Here is a 6,000-nt window from a genome sequence, read left to right as displayed (position 1 = left end):
GGGAAAAAAACTTTAAGGACCAAAGTGGGAAAAGAGGTATACTTCAAGGACTAAAATGTGCGTTAAGCCAAATATTAATCATATAAAAAGTCATGAAAATGTGCAAAACTATTTTAGTTTAACATTGATGTAAGTGGATCTCTCCCCAATATTATAATGTAAACATTAAAAGATATGCTAAGTTGTCTATATTTAAATTTTTAATAAAAAATATTAAATTAAAAATAAGGGATAAAGCAACATGTAGTCCTTGAACTTGGCAACCTTTCCACATTGATCCTTGAACTTTTTTTTGTCTACATTAGTCCTAAAATTTGGTAGCTTTTCTCAATTTGGTCATTGAAGTTGGATATCGTTAAGGTATGATGATATGACACTTTGAGATTATGTCTCATAATAACACGAAACTTTTTAAATGTTTTTTTATTATATATTCTTAAAGATTTTATATAATTTTTTAAAAAAATTTAGGTGATGATAGCATAATTCAAAGTGTCACGTTATCATACCTTAATGAAACCCAAGTTTAGGGATTAAATTATAAAAACCTACCAAGTTTTGATCCTAATGTGAACAAAAAAGTTTAAGTATCGAATTAGAAAAAGTTACCGAGTTCTTTTAACCTTAAAAATAAAATAAAATAAAATAAATTTTTAAATAAATAGAGAGATGAAAATGATTTGATTAATTAGATGAACTTAAAAAAAATTAAGATTTATATTTTAAATCTGGTTAACCTTAAACAAACATGAAATATATTAATTCTATATATAAGCCCCGGATCAAATTTGTCTCGACTCATCAGCACTTCTAGAACCATCTGACACTTTTAATGAAAAGTAATATGGAGTATTGGATTTTGGGTGACAAAACAGTTTGGGAAATTTGAGCCCTAAGGAGGATTGGGCTTTAAGCCCATAAAATAGACCACCATAAATAAGAGTAAGTAAAGTGATTTCCAACTTAACATTAATAGTGTGTTTGATATTAATTTTAATTTAACTTAATATAAAATATTTTAACAAAAACGTGTTGAATAAGATAATAGGTAGGTAAATATTTTTTCACTTAAATGTGATTTTATTTTATTAAAAAATGAAAATAAATTATCATTTAAAAAAATGAGATATTCAAATTTCCACCTTTTATCCAAAACTATGAAAAATAATATAAAATATTATATTAATAAGATTAAAATTTTAAAAAAAATTTAAGATTAATATTTACTTCTATCAAACATCATAATTATATTTCGTACTTATATTTACTCATTTACCAACGAAAATTTTAATATAAATTCAACACTTATAAAATTTAGCAGTAAACGTTCAATACTCAATCTTTTAGCACTTAAATTTTCAATTTATAAAACACACCCTAAATTAATAGATAACTCTACCATAAGATTACACTATTTACTAAAGTAATTACCAAGTAATTAAAACTTAATTGAGCATGCCAATTGAGCCTTAGTTCAATTGGTATCGTTGTCACTGTAACAATAAGAAGAATGTAAGTTCAAGTGCATTTAAGCGCGTATTATCCTTCGATTTACACATTATGTTAAAAAAACTTATTTAAAAAAAAATTAAGTGTTGACTTTAATGGAGCGGTGGTTAAAGATATTATCATACACTCGTTTGGTATATAAAAACTTATTTAAATAGTAATAACAATTTACCTTTCAAAAAAAAAAAGAATGTTTGGAAAGGAGGATAGCATAAGACTACCTAAAAATGACGGTTAGAAAAGTTCATGGTTCGAGTTGAATTGGGTTTGGGTCGAACTTATGTATAGTATTAGTATACCTCATACTTAAATAAATTTGTTTCGATTTGCAATATGAGTTTCAAGTTTTATCCAAGTTCATCCATAATTGTAAATGATTAATTCAATCTTATTTTAGGTTAGCTTATATTAGTTTTTTAAATTCTTTTAAAAACTAGTTTATTTTAATTTTAAAATTTTCCTTTTATTAAAATTTCAATTATAAAAAATCAACATATTTTAAATATTTATATTATAATAATATTATATTTAATTATATATTTAAATTTAATGTGATAGAAATCACATAATATATATAAAAAAGGCTTGAAGATAAAAAAAATCCCTCAATAAAAAATAAATAAAATCTCATAACAATTTTACTTAATTGACCCTTTATCTCTAGAAAATTATTCAGTAAAGCCTCTTCATTAACATTCACTATTACATTTGGCTAATGTGATTAACGGAATAAACTGACAACAACAATTAGTGACAACGTGGAAGCTACTTGACTTTTATCTATCGTGGCATTTTTTTAAAGCTCCGATGGTTAAAAAAAAAACAATTAAATCAAACTTATAAAATTTAGCTTTTGTTAGCTAAATGTAATGATCAGTGTGGTCAATGTTAATGAAGAGATTTCATGGAGTAATTTTTCAAAGATCAATTTTTGTCATACAGAAAAAGGTGACTATCATGCCCTTTTCTGATGAATCATATAGTCCTACGACTTCATCTACTAATAAGAATAAGGTTAAAAAATGAATTGTAATTACGATTGAAATGACTGAAAAATCATAAAAATTATGTAAAAATCCTGGGTTTCTCGATTTTATGGAATGGAAATCAAGGCTTAATTAATTTTTTAACAAAGACTTCTTTAGTTCTTCAAGTATATATAATTAATATTTTAAACATTTTTTTCCAATTCAACGAAATATTTTTATCCAATCCTTTCGGAGATTATATGAAATTTCCACATGCACTTGGACAAGTTTAGTGGTGGCCAAGAAAACCTAGAAATGTTCATTGCCTTTCACTTTAAATGAGTAGTTTAAGTGCTAAAGCAATTAAAGTTGATTGGTTTCCAATATTAAAAGTAGTAATAAATTAACAGCCAATCAAAATCTCATGTTATGCATGCACTTGATTTATGATAAAAATTGATTAATCGTAATAAAAAATATTATGGACCAATTAGATTAGAGTATTTTGCATTTTAGATATTTAAAAAATTGTACGCTCCATATTACTCTAATGGAGTCTTATGTCATGCTTAAATCCAATTAAGTAGGCATTATAACTACTAATTAAATAAGGCGTTATTAGTTGATTGAGTTTTAGTTTAATTAGTATGGATATTATTATCAATGTAGGAAGATGTGAGTTCGAGTGTATTTAAGCACATTATCCTCCGATTTATGGGTTAGGGAGGGGTTATGGGTAATTCTAAGTATTGTGTCAAAAACAAATGTATATGATATTTTTTAGAAATACTGTTATTTCTTTTAAAATAAGAATTATTTTTTAATATTTTTAATAAAGTTGCATCATTTTATTTATTCGTCATATATATGTATATATTTAGAATTGACACATTGTATATAAATATGTATATATATTCAAGTGTCGTCTTTTGGGCAACGAATTGAATCCTCGAACGGAGGCATCATTCTTAAGGTATCAGCTCGATTTTAGCCTTGAGTTTTTGTTTCCCTACTCAAAGCATAGACACCTCAAGGCTAAAATCAATCATAGACACCTTAAAGACAATATCTCCGTTCAAAAGTTCGATTGACTACTCAAACAATGATACTTCAAAAACTTCTCTATCTCAACATTATTTATTGTGAATAATGACTCCACAAACCAAATAAAAATATAGAATAATAAGACTCGAGCGCAATCACCATCAATCTCCAAAGGGAAAGGATAGGAAAAAGCAATATCCAATACCCATAATCCACCAATGAGAATGCAGCAATCTTCCAAGGGTTTCTTTATACTATATTTTAAGTTTGGTTAAATATATATTTTCAAGAATTTAATTTTTTTAATTTAAAATTTTAAATTCAATGATTAATATTATTTATTTTTTATTATACGATATTAAACTTAACTTCTTGGTTTAGTCCAAGTGTCCATTACCAATTTTATAGTATCAATAGCTCTTTTTCTAGTAATCAATGGCCCCCTAAATTAAGCTGCCTACCTTTTTTTACCAATGTTTTGGAATCATATCAATGATGCAATCGATTAGATTATTCATTTTTTTGTCCTATTATTTTATTTCATTTAAAATAAATACAGTATCTAAGAAAATTAAAATATTTATAAAAATCAGTTAAATCGATTTTTTAGTTCAATTCAACTGGTTATTCATATTTTCAAGTTAATCAATTTTTTTTGTTTCTTCTCAGATTAATATTTCGACCCATTTCTGATTCGACTAACTAATCCAATCCAATTCAGACAACATTGTTTATTACACACATACATACATAATTATATACATATATATATATACTAAAATTAGCGTTGATAACGACAATATAGAATGATTGCAAAACAAAAAGAAAAGAAAAATAAAACACATAGATTTTACGTGGAAACCCTTTCAGGAAGAAAACCACGGGCACAGGAGGAGAAATTCACTAATATTGAAAACTGAATGATACAAGAGGAGTTTTGACTATATTTATTTAAAGGTTGAAGAACCTTATTCTAATCAATGTCAGATATACAAAGTGTAGTTCTATACGGATTTTACATATCCCCTTATTTTGCTATTGTATTTTTTTAATAAAGATTCGGATCACACAACTCTAACAATATATTATTCAATTTAAAATAAGTATGAACACTACACATTAATTTAATTTTAATTTAAAAGAATTATGAGGGGGTTTTTTTTGGGCATCCCACCATTACAAATCAATATTGTACTACAAAAAGAGTTAACAGACATTAAAATGATTTGTAAGCATTACATTTATTCTTTTTAAAATGTTGGGTTGGAGGAGTGGGTTGGTATAATTGAGCACCCAGAGTCAGCTTTTTATCAAGTGTTCAACAATAAAAAAGTTGACCATTTTTCCCATTATTTATTTATTTATTTAGAAAAAACAAATATAGAAAATTTTTTTAGTTTGAGATTCTTTTATATATAGAAATTATTTAAGTCGTAATTAGATCTAAAATCAAGTAAAAATAAAATATTAAATAAAGAAAAAAACATTTTACATAAATTAATATTACTTTAACAAATTAAAAGCCCACCATCACTATTGGATTTCCAAGTCAATAATTGAATGCTGTTGATGTGTTATAATTCTAATAATATTATCACACCCACAGGACTTTCCTGTTTTGATTTAGAAAATGCATAATGCATGATTTGAATTTTTTTGTACAATAATGGTGTAATGTTTTTACTAATCATGGTTAAGGTTCAGATTTTAAATTAATATTTGCATTAGCAGTTTAAATATGACATGTTTTTAATTTCAATTAATTATAATAAATTTTTATTCTATTATCTTAAATCTGTGCCGTCTTCTTAGGAAAGAGAAATTTTACTGTTTAGTTAGTTATATCCACATTTTCATTCTTGATTCTTAATACGAAATAAAATTTGGTCAGAATTAAGACAAATACTTTCGTGAGTGATTTTATGAAATTACACTACGAAACCAATTAACAATCTAAATTATGTAACAACTCAAATGCTTATGGTGGGAATGAAGGTCACACGATATGAAAAAAAATATTTTTTAACCCATACTCATATGAGAGATACATATATATTAAGAATAAATATACTTTATGTCATATCCGATTTAGTATTTAACACTCAAACTTAGGGTGAATTTGAGTGGGTGGTGCATTTACTTACAATTAGTGTAAAAACAGTGGTGACGGTGAGATCAGATACTATAATAATATTATAGCGTGAGACATAAAATAAGTTAAACACACCGGACCGCCCATCCGAACCCAACTTAGTAAGTAATAATTATAATAGTTGAGAAAATAACATGTCGAATTTCCCATCCGGTGGCGTGATCTGTATTGATGGCATATGATTGGTGAGAGCTTGCACGTGCAACCAATTGGGGGTATTGGTGGAATTGCCAAAAATAAAATGAAAAGGCAAAAAGGGCTTGGAGTTTAAAGCAAGGGTACACGTGGCAATATTTGGATGAACTCAGTGTACTGAAAAGTACCCTT

The sequence above is a fragment of the Gossypium hirsutum genome, chromosome D06, assembly GCF_007990345.1.
Source record: "Gossypium hirsutum isolate 1008001.06 chromosome D06, Gossypium_hirsutum_v2.1, whole genome shotgun sequence".
NCBI lineage: Eukaryota > Viridiplantae > Streptophyta > Magnoliopsida > Malvales > Malvaceae > Gossypium > Gossypium hirsutum.
This window is presented reverse-complemented; position numbering follows the sequence as displayed.